The sequence below is a fragment of the Cupressus sempervirens genome, chromosome 8 (assembly GCF_028749045.1).
Source record: "Cupressus sempervirens isolate cs-2001-9-10 chromosome 8, ASM2874904v1, whole genome shotgun sequence".
In the NCBI taxonomy this organism is placed as follows: domain Eukaryota; kingdom Viridiplantae; phylum Streptophyta; class Pinopsida; order Cupressales; family Cupressaceae; genus Cupressus; species Cupressus sempervirens.
The window spans coordinates 605086787-605099651 of record NC_143125.1 but is presented as its reverse complement, the minus strand read 5'-3'; positions in this window follow the sequence as shown (position 1 = coordinate 605099651).

Below are 12865 nucleotides of genomic sequence, written 5' to 3'. Positions count from 1 at the left end.
GAAACCTAGAGGTAGCACGGTGAAGTAATAAAAGCCAGTGATCGCATGGTTGTGGGTGGTTAAAGATGACCTAAGGTTAATGTGGCAAAGAAGAAAAAATCATTGATCACATGGTCATATGAAGTTAAGGGTAACCTAAAGTTAAGGTTGTGATAGTGCAAGAAATGGTAGCGATTATGGTGAATAGTTTTTACAAAGTCACCAGCTACAAAGAATTCAATACATTTTTAAATTATGACTCAATGAAAGTGTTAACAGTTAAACCTTAAAGAAAACAATCTCATTGTCATGGGTAATTAGGCAGTTAAAGGTTTTTAAGTTGTGACTTGGAAAAATTGTTAACAGTTAAGCCAAATGGTTATTGCATGGTTGTAAGGAGTTAAAGTTAAGTTTGAGTTTAAGTGGTGAACTTGTGAATAGTAAACCAAGGTAGTGATTGCATCGTCACAATGGGTTAATCATAACTTTGGGTGAAGGCAGCAAAGGAGCGACAATAGGTGTTCACATATTTGCAAGGGGTTAAATGAAACCTTGAGTTAACACAGTGAAACAATAAAAAATAATTGATTGCATCCTTGCATCGAAAGAAGATATATTATGAATAAAAAGAAGCCACGAGGAAAAATAAAAGAGCATTTTTATTTTTTAACCATGATTGTTTATTCATGATCAACAATGATAATTCAAACATGTAGTGACCATTGAGATATGAAATTCATGGATTTGGCGCCAAGGTGACTATTACAGATCAGAGAGGAATATGAACCATATTAAGGGTTTCTAATCATTTCTTCTTTTCTTTCTCTAATGTATGGAATTTTAATCAATGAATTTTGGTTTTTGAGTGATCCAAGTACTCCGTTGATGTAACTGATGAATCTATAGTTGGCCCAGAACTCTAAGAAGGAGCTTATAAATGTAACTTTGATAGTTAATGTAAAGGTTGGAAATTTCTGGTGTGAAATACTCATTGCAGAGACAATAATTTTAGTGTTTGATACCATTGATTTACTATTCCATGCATATGTTAGTTTGTGTATTTATTTCAAGTTAGATTAGAAATATGAAAACAAATATAGTTTTGTATCTCTTCTCAATTTAATGAATTTATAAGTAATTAGAGAATTACTAAAGTTAAAAGAGATATGTCTCTTATAGTCTTGCTTCTTAGCATCATATCATATCATTCTACATATAATTCATACTATAAGTTTTCATAATTGCATGATTAATTATGTGGATTCATAAGATGTGTGAAATTTCAAAATTGATCTTATTTCAAGACCAACCCATTTGTTGAGTTAGTCCTACCTAGGTCTAACTTGGTTTACCTCTTCTGTTCTCTAGTCAAGAACACACCATGGTAAGATTGGAAATAAAAAAATTCTTTAAAAATAATATAAGGGAGTTGTACCTATAATTTAGAGGGAAATTAGTTATCAAGTAACATTTTCCCAACTGTTGTATTCAATTGTTCTTTATACACTTAGGCACTTTGGGAGTTATTATAAGAAAGAACAATCTATTTACCAACACAATCATTTCATAATGAGGAGCTCTACACATAATTTCCCAATTTCCTTCCAAAGTGCTATCATCCAAAACCATTCTCCTCTTAATATATTTTGATATTGCTTTTCTACTAAAACTAATATGTGATGAAATTGAAGATATTTATCTATTTTGGGGTATACTGCTACCAAGAATAGATTGCAACATAACTCTTCTTGTACTGCTCTTATCTTTACTTCGAGTTTTCTTCCCTATAGAGCTCACACCTTTCTTAATATTTTCAACAATATCACTTTGCATTTTAGAAATTTTTCTCTTTTTCGAAGTTCTGACTACACCTAGAAATTTTAATGACTCTTCCAAGTTTTTCTATTAAAGAACATGAGCAAGTACTTGAGTTTTTTCAAGTGTTTCTAAAACATCAAATTAACTTTCTATATCTTTTACTATCTTATTCAAACCTCTTTTTTTGGAAAGACTCAACAATTTAATACCAGCAAGTAATTTCAATTTATCCACATCTATTGTAAGTAAATGATCTAAATATCTATAACTGATATTTCTCTTTATAGTTGTGGCTAGTCTTATGCATTCATTTGTTCCAATTTGGGAAATAAATCCTAACCCTTCTCCAAATTCCATTGGTTCATGTCCTGGATTGTTGTGTCTTGGATTGTCATGTCTCAAATCTTCTTCAACATGTATTTTCTTATCTTGTGATTGTTTGTTAAGACCTACATGCATATAAATGAATAATTTTTGAAAATTTATTACAAAATTGTAAATATACATGTCCATATGAATTTACACATGTACATACTGTATACTCAAAAGGTGTCACACTCTAAACCCTTGTATCCAAGGGATTCCATGAGTTTGGAATGCTTGGATGCCGACTTAGAGCTCCCTATCCATGGAGTGCAAGAGAGTATATTTCAAGCATAAGAAGGCTCTTAGTTGAGCCTTAGAAACATACTTATTACTAGTAAACCATGCAATGGGGGGTTCCAAAGATGAGATGCAAGAATACAAATGTCCACAAGGACCTCCTCAAGGATGCAATGCAAAATGGAAGCTAAGCTAGAATGAGTATGCAAAATGCAACTATGTTAAGCGATATGCAAGTGTTACAAATTGCACTATTATGCTATGTGATTTAAGTCATTGCAAAGAAACTACATTAACATGCAACTATGCTAAAAATGCCATATGATCTTATGCTAGTATGTGGTGGAATGAGAGAACGAAGACAAGAAATGGAAGTTCTCCTCAAAGCTCCAAAGAAACTTGTCAAAAAACCTACAACATAACAATATTCAAATGGTGGATGGATGTTTTGAGGGGGAAAGTTGTGGTATCCCCCTTTTTGACATATAAATTAAATAATAGATAAGTATTAAATGTAAATTTTATAATATTAAAATAATCAATAATGTATAAAATTATTATAATTATACTAAGATACAAATATAAATTATATTATAATAATATAATTATAAATATCAACTATATATATGAATATTATTATACATCCATATATAATTAAACATTTAAATACGTGCTATAGATGATTAATATACATACATACATACATACATACATACATACATACATACGTACATACATACATACATATATATATATATATATATATACTATTTAAGTACTATAGTATATATGGTAATTATATCTTTGTTATATATTAAAATAATATTGTTATAAATAAATGATTTATATATAATATATAATCATATATAATTTAACAATATATAATATAGTTATCTTATTAAATATAATTAACTTTATTGAAAGGACATGTCCCTATGAAATACATCTATATATATAGAATATCATATTTTGAGAAGGATATCATATGGATTATTATCAAAACTTATACAAATAAGGAGAAAATTGGGAAATGCCCTGAACGAGACATTACAAGTGGTATCAGAGCATTGATCTTGCCATCCTATAGAACTTTTTCTAAAATATTAACATATTTAATTTGATTGAGTTAATGACTACAGAATAATTATCACAGGAAATTAAAAATATGTACAAATTTATTGCTTGATCATCTATTCATTATTTATGACAACATGGAGAACTACATATCTTTAGTGCGAAAGGTATACAATTTAATCATTGGGTGTACTGCCACTATTATTCAGTGCTAGACATAAATGGAAGAATTTTAAGTTAATGGGAAGTATTTACATATCATATTTGGCACATTTATTCTAACACTTCCAAGCTTTTATATTATCTAAGTGTGGTATCAAAATCATATAGATATGGCCAGTCGTGGAAACTAACCCTTGTAAGGGTGATGTCCTCTATAGTCTATTAAAAAATTAGCATATTGAGACTTTTATTATTGAGCAAACACTTTGTGCCAAACACATAGACCCTCTACCAAGAGAAATATCATTGAATAGAGGTAATACTACTAGCAGATATAGAGATATACATTGGAACCACATAAGAAGACACATACATATATGATCATGATACATTTCCAATTGGCACCAGATGCCAAATTCACTTCAGGGTAGAAGAGACTTGCCTGGTTAGAAAGAAGGATGATGATAGGATCGAAAAGCTTATTCTACAAAGACTCTAAGTTGTAATATAATGACAAAGAATGCATGTAAGTTCCAGTCTTTACCAAAGGTGAACTGAATATACACAGATCATGGTATTCATCCAAAGCATTCAAAACAACATCAAGATTATCCCATAAAGAATTATTAAAAATAAATAAAAATTGGATGAGAGTGTCATAGCCCACTATTTATACATAGGCAACATGTTAAGGAGGAGATGCAAAGGTTTACACAAGAATATAGGACAAAGATAATTACGAAAAAGAACTTTGTAAACATAGGCCAATCACTACCAAATCATGAGATCATTATCACAGAGTTGTGAGCAGCAAGGAATCACATTGACTAAATCATGTGGGCCTAAAGAAAAGACCGAAACATATTAGGAAGGAGGTGTGAGCATCACCAAAAACTACAGTAGCATCAAACATTTTGATTCAATAATAAAAGGTATGGAACAAGGGCAAAGGAGAAAATCGGGTTTGTCATGAAAGTGGCAAGTCAGCATTACCAAGTACATTGGTTTTGACACTTAACAAATGAGCACATAAGTCCATTACATATGGATTGAGGTAAATAAGGTAGTGGCTTGGGAGGACGTGAACTCAGTAGAAGGGACACCATCATCCACTTACATGGACAATGTCATATGTATTATCACCTTGGTAAGATGCATGCAAATAGAATGTTAAATCAACATTAAATGGAAAAAGGAAATGTTATAAGGAGAACCCATAAGTGAAGTGGGTATTGATAATAAGTTTGTAGATTTGATTTATCAATAAAGGGGCATAAATCCATATATTATTAGGAAAGATTATATTCCTATTTACTTTATACATGAAGTTACCATTTCTTATATGTATATATACTATTCAAGAACTGAAAAATTCTTGGAAATAAATACTAATTTCATATAATTTCAAGCAAAGAATAAATACTCAAAGTAATTCATAGAACCTCAAATTGGAAATTAAGAACATTGAGAGTAAACCTTAAAAGAGAAATCACTCCAAGGAATTCCAAAAAAATGAGTTATGTTACCATTGTAGGGAACCATGGGAACATGGCCATAAATGCATAAGAGAGCTCAAAAGCTATCATGATGAACTAAAAAGAAAAAATGTATGCTTTTATTGCAAGGAAAGTTGGGAACTAGGACATATATGTCAAAAATTTGATTGAAAAGATCATTATTGAAGAAGGAAGTTTGTTTGCAAAGAGGGATATTGTTGATGAAGAATGTTTTCAATCATTGTTTTGTCATTGATGTCAAACCTACTATTTGCTAAAATGACAATTGCTTATAAGATCCAAGTACTATCACTTAGTTGATTGATGAAGAGGATTTAATCAACAAGGTGTAACAAAAGTACCCAAGGGAAAGGTTGAGTTATGGTTTTGTAATGAAGTAAAAGGATCAGTTAAGACAATGGTAAAATAATGTATTGATAGTATACTTGAGGGTACAAATGTTGGCCATACTTAGAAACATTGAAAGAATAAGTTGTAACAAGGTTGTCTACAAAGATTAACTAAGTTCATTAGTGAGTGCTGAGCAAGCTAATTCATGCTGAGTAGAATTTCAATAGTGTCTAGTTGCTGCATTATTGAAAAAGTCAAAGATACACCAAATCTGAGCCAACAAGGTTGTTACCTTGAATTTTGTGAACTAGATGGAGGATAACAATGATGAGGTGGAGGCACAAAACTTTTGATAAACCATTTTTAGGTGAATTTAGGAGGATTCTTCATGATGTTTCTAGAAGGAACAAGATATGGTTTAGATTCAATGAATCCTACCTAATCCATTTGAACTAAAATTAAAGGAGGGAAGAATCAAGTGGGAAAAGAAATTCTAGACTTCTATTTAAGGAGTCACAAGACAAGAAGCAAGAGTTGCTGGTGTGCCAAATTGTGAAGTTGTTGAAGGGTGTCAAGGAGAAGGCATCAATAAGAAGAAGTAAGAATAGAGCACAGAGACTCTAGTTTGATAAGTGGTCAAATAGGAGATTGCATTGGTACATCGAGCATGGAGAATCAAGGAGATTAAGCTTGAAAGAAGAAAAAGCTATCAGAGCTATACAAACTAAAAGCCAGGTAATGCTATGAGCTAAATAGAGATCTAAATTTAGTAAGATAAGTTGCGAGTTGTATCAGGTGAAAAGCCCTTGTTGTTACTCTCTAACAATTGTATTAGTTAGGGTAAAATCCTATGGACTTAAGTTGGTTTAACAAACATTTGTAAATCCTCTAAAAAGGTGACATTCCAAGTGAATGTTCTAAAGTCTTCTAATTAGGCTCACTTATAATAGGGTGGTTAAATCCTTTAACCAGGTCACATTTGACAGTGTGTTGTAGCCTTTAATAGGGTAGACCTTTCATAGGGCATCACTTTAGAAGAGTGAAAATTGAGTAGCATGTTACTGTTGGTTTTTTCCAAATTGGGTTTCCACATAAATCACTGCATTATATGTTGATCTTTCATGTGTTGCTCTTACATGTTGATTTTTAGTAACTTGCTAAGTAGGAAAGTTTAAGCTTGGATGAATGCATAGTTTGATGAGCTCACTTAGTGAAAAAGTTTTATTAGGACATTTGGACCTTGAATAACTGATTCACCCCACCTTAGTTATTCTAAAGCATATCCAACAATTGGTATTAGAGAGATTTTCTAAATTAGTTTCAAGGTACTAGAAGCAAAAAGATCAAGATGTGCAAGAGAGAAGTTCCCAAGCTTAACATAGATAACTTCACTGCATGGAAAACTCTAATGAAGCTGCACCTTGGATCAATAAGTGATCATGCAAAAACCTCAATTGAAGTAGAACATGTTGACCCAGTTGTACCCACTGTAGAAGATATGAAGAAAAAGAAGGAGCGCAACCAAGCAATGCTGGAAATTGCCTTTGCTCTCAACTATGCTGAATTTGATGACATCAAGGGGTGTAATTCTACATTCAAAATGTGGAAAGCCTTGAATAATATTTATGGAGGAGATAAGAATTTTCAAAGAGCAAAAAGAGAAAGCCTCAGAGGAAAGTTTAATGACATGAAAATAGAAGAAGGTGAGAATGCTACCCAGTATGACTCTAGAATGAAAGAAGTAGTAAGTGCAATAAGAAGTTTGGATGGTCATTTACAAGATGACACTATTAATAGAAAATTCTTAAAAACCTTGCTCCCCATATATGCTATTAGAGTTTTAGCCATCCAAGAATTAAGATGTGTACTAGGAAATGCACTAACTTTTGAAGGAATAATAGGAAGACTTACTACATTTGAGTTGTCCAACTTTGATAACTATAGACCTAAGAATCTACTTTCAAGGCCAAGCTTACATTAAAATACATTAAGGAGGTGAAACCAAAGAAGAAGAAAAAAAAGACAAAGTATGAATCTAGTTGCAGCAACATAGATGAAGAAGATATGGAACAATTGGAAGCATTACTGGCCAAAAGATTTCATAGAGGCAAAGGTAAATTCAAAGGTAAGCTGCCTATAATATGTTTTAATTGCAATAAAGTAGGACATATGGCTACAAGATGCACTCAGAAGAAGAACTACAAAGAAGGAATCAAGTACAAAAACAAAAGAGAAGATGATAGCATAGATTACAAGGACAAAGGGAAAAAGTGCTACATTGCTGAAGAAGAAGATTCTGATAATAATGATGATGAGGTAGTCTATGTAGCTATGAAGGATGAATTAGATGAAGATGAGGAAACAACATTGGTAACCTTTGTCAACAAAAATGAAAAATGGATCATAGACACTGGATGTTCACATCACATGACATGAGAAAAAAGTAAGTTTATTACCTTTACTCAATATAATGGAAATAGTGTTAGATTTGGAAATGGTGCTCCATGCCAAATCAAAGGAAAAGGTTCTATTAAACTTACAGAGAAAATCTCATGTGATAATGCATACTATGTTGAAGGATTGAACTAAAATTTGCTGAGTGTATCACAATTAGGCAATGTAGGTTGCAAAGTAGAATTTGGAAAAAAAACTACCAAAATCTATGACATTGATGGAAATCTGAAAGGAAAAGGTAATGATACTTCCCCATGTTACTTTTTATAAAATAATATCATTTTAAAGCTCACAACATATTTAGGATCTAGGGACATTTCATTAATTTCAAATGGAATCAGTCGGGCCCTAGATGGGTCTGGCTAAAACAAATTTTGTTTTTGAACGACTGAAGTGCCAAACTGATCCATAGAACATCTGACACTAATTTGATGAAGAATCAATCAATTTGCATCACTTTTTAACATTTTAAAACTTACTTCTACCTCTTTCTAATACTTGTCAGTTTTGCACCAGGAGGTCGGTTGACTGGCCTTAAAAACTGATCCAAACACCAGATTGAGCTCTGAAATCTAGCACACTGAATCTTTGTTCTACATACTTTCACCCTATTAGATCTCGTCTTATGATGAATTCCTAGTCAAAAGATATTCATCATCAAAGTTGCCTTCTCAAAATTACCTGGAAGTAAACAAGTCAAAAAATAATAAACTGCATTCGGATTTGGCTTTGAAGACTGGGCAAACAGACACTTGGCAAGACAAAAAATGGGGTGTCGATTCACTGTCATGAGGAGAGTATGGATTCATGATTTGGGATCATGACGAATAATTGGGCACAAATGGAAAGCAGTCAAACTGGGCTACTTTGATTTGCTGACTGGACGCATTGACAAGATAACATTTTTTACAAATGGAATTGACTTGGAAAAGTGTGCAAATGGATTCGTCAAAATGTAAAAATTGGCATACTTAAAGTTTTTTTAGAGTACTACATAGTGTTACAATCCATTTGATCTAACCAATCATAGATTTTGAGTTATGATGTCATGAGCAGGGGTACCAAACAACCTACACTTTATGACACCAGTAAAAAGATAGAAATTGCGTTTGGAATCGCATTTGAAAATTTGATCAAATGGATTCATCATAAGCTGAAACTTGAAACATAACAAGTCTCTGATGTTTGTAATGCAATGCAATAGGAATTTTAACATTTTGGTCAACTGATCAAAAGTTATAGCATGTCAAACAGGGCTTCCTAGAATTCAGAATTAATTGCAAAAGCATGAAAATAGTAACTGACCAATTTTGAGGGATTCAAAACCTAATCAAACGTACTTTTTAAATGACTCAAAATCTAAAACATAGGTTCTCAGTTATGGACACTAGAAACTCCCAAAGTGGAAAATCATGAAACATTTTTGGGTGCAAGATATTCAATTGCAAACATATCCTCCTGTTGTTGTTTAACACTTAGGGTAAAAATGCAGAATTGACACTAGCTCAAAACAAGACTTCAAAAAATGGCTCGAAATGATAATTTAACTTCATGGAACATGCAAATGTACTGATTGAAAGGTGCTAGAAGAATTAAACACCTCTTAGGCCTTAGATTGACAGTCGGGTACAAACTCATCAAAAAACATTTAAGGGGCTTGATATCTCAATAGTGCTCAAAATTGGGCCTTTAATTTTGAGCGCCAATAAGTTGGAAACTCTACTGGGCCATCTTTGGCCAAGTTCTAGTATTATCCTTTCCTCTCCTTTGTCTATTAGTTTGCAAATACTCCCACCACAGTGAGGCATGACCTTTCAACCTTGTAACTACAATCTTCACCTTCCTATTATCAAGAGTGTTTTCATACTCAAAAAAATTCTCCATATCTGAGATCCAATCTAACACAACATTGGTATCCAATTTTTCATCATATGGAACAACTTCTATGTTAGGCTTTGAATTTTTCATAGAAAAAACTCTCAACAATCTTGCTTCATCTTGATCCTCTTCAGGTTTTGGGTTAGGGTTTGGTACTATTGCTTCATCATCACTTACATCATCAAGATGCACTCCTCTCCTTTAGGCTGTCTCCACATCATCTAATCTGGCTGAAATTTGCCTCAATATATCCAATATTACATTATCAGCAATGCCTCTACCTCAAACCATCTTTACAAATCAAGTTCCTACAAGATTGTAACCCTCTGAAGGTTATAGGTCAAATTCATAGATCTGCCACCTTATAACCAAATCTAAAATAGGGTTCTACAAAATCCAATCTCCATAAGAAAAAACCTCAAGCTCTGATACCACCTAACACAATAAGGGAATGAATAACTAGGGCATAGGGTACACCTAGCTATCTAGACCAACCTACAAGAGTCAACACAGCAGAAAACACAACACAAATACAACACCAAGGAGAGAGAGCAAGATATCTCTTATTGATTCATCAAGTAAACAACATACATGCCCAGCTATAAGGCCTTCTAGGTTATGGCTAATTACAAATACATTCAAATCTAGATTCATGATCCAACTTCAAGTTTGAATCTTTTATTCCATCCTATAAGTTCTATCCCCCAAAAATCTATCTAAAATTCAATCCTAGCCCTCCTTAAATACTTGCCAAAATGGCTTATAGAAGATTCTAGAAATAGGAAAGCCACAAGTTAGCTCACAAAAAATATTAAATACTTATAACAAAATTAAATACTAGCAAAGTCAGCCCAAATTGGAGCCAAACACAGATTACTTAGTAAATGAAAGTTTTTCCAAAACTGGTGAGCTTAGCATCCAAAGGAATCACTCGGAAACAACTGAGAACTTGGCATAAAAAAAATGACTTGGCAACCAAAGGAACTACTCGACATCCACTTGAACTTGACAACCAAAGGAAATCACTTGGCAGCCAAGGGAATGACTCAACATCCACTAAGAACTCAACAATAATTGATCAAATGAACAAAAGTACAAGATTACAGGGAAATCCAGGATGCTCTTGCATCACAAAACCTTTTCTTTTAATTTGAAAAATAGAGAAAGGACTTTATGTGTACACTTTATGTGGGTTAGAAGAATAGGGTCTTTTATTTAATTAAAAGGGGACATGTTCTTTTAATCAAATAATGAACTTAGGATAACATAGTCAAACTATAGGTTATAATCATTCTAATTGATTATTAGCAATTTGGCCTATGTAAATGATTAATTAAATTATCCAAAATGTTGAGAAGGGGGTTAATAGTCTAGATTACCATTTTTAGCTGATTACACATACCTTTTCTTTTTTGGTGATAATTTTAAAATTTTTTCTCACAATTGCTCCGTTCTACATCAGTTGATCTATTTCTTGTAGATTTAATCTATCTTCTTTGCTATTGTTACATCTTTGACTTTCAAAAAATTATCAAAATATTTTGAACTGTTAAGTTGGTCTTCAAAAAACTAACAAAATATTTCAAGTTGTCTTGAGTCTTCTTCATTTTTCTTCAAAAACAAGTAATTCCTTATAATATTTTTGTGTATTGATTTAAAAAATGAGTAAAAAATTATCTTTTATATCAAAGAAATGTATTTTAAATTTTTTTATTTTGGGCCAACAAGGGGCTTCAAGCAAAGCCCCTAGAACCCAAAACAACAGCCTTGGGGCTTCATTCATAGTCCCTTGGCACTCAAAACAACTTCCAAGGGGCTTCAAATGAAGCCCCTTGACCCCCAAAGTAGCCAAGGGGCTTTGCTCAAAGCCCCTTGGCCCCTAAAGTGTTGGCCAAGGGGCTTCATTTGAAGCCTCTTGGCTTTGTAGGGGGCTTCGAACATAGCCCTCTGGGCCTTCCTATGCAACCACTCTCAGCGGCTAGGAAACAGTCGAGGGGGCTTTGAACAAAGCTCCTACCAAATTTTGGTAAACCACCTCAACAACTTTGTTTGAAGCCTCTTTGTGTGAAGACCTAAAATTTGGCTTAGAATAAAGTCATCTTCGCAAGAAGCCTCTTAAAAAACAAATTTCTCAAATTATTCTCAATGTCTATCAAATTTTCTTCTTTTGATGGCTCAAACAAGGGCCAAATAAGTTTAAACTCTGAAACTAAGTTTGGAAATGTGTTGTCCTTTTAATAAGCTTTGCAATGAAATATTTTTAGGCATGTATCATGATTTTTTTTTTAAAAAATGGACTTCAAATGAAATTATTAAAAAAATTAAAAAATATTGTTGGAAACTAGATAGAAAATGCTAAAAATCATTAGTTTACATTATCACCAAATTCTTTACGATTTTTTAGTAATACACATTTGAAAATCAAGTTTCTATTAAAAACATCTATTTTAATGTCAAATTTGGCCAAAAAGTGGGAATCATTACAATGGCCTTACATTCAAGAGCCATTAATAGGATCACCATTAGGTATAGGTTCCCAATACACAGGATTGAAGACCTAATGGATTTTTTAGGGGAAGCAAGATACTTTACCAAGATAGATCTCAAAAGTGGCTATCACCAAATTATGATAAGGGAAGGTGGTGAATGAAAAACCACCTTCAAGACCAAAAAAGGTTTATATGAATGGCTTGTAATGCCATTTGGCTTGTCAAATGCTCCCTCCACTTTTATGAGGCTTATGAACGATGTATTGAAGGACTACATAGGTAAGTTTTTTGTTCTCTATTTAGATGACATATTAATTTTCAATAAAACTAAGGAGGAACATACTAAATATTTGCAAATTTTTTTCAAGAAATTACATGAGGAAAAGCTAATGATAAATTTTAAGAACCGTGACTTCATGAATATGGAGTTAGTCTACCTTGGGTTTCTTTTGTCTCAAGGGAACCTCAAGATGGATCAAAGTAAGGTGGATGCCATCCTAAATTGGCCTACTCTCAAAATTGCAATAAAGGTGAGAAGTTTTTATGGTTTGGCCCAATATT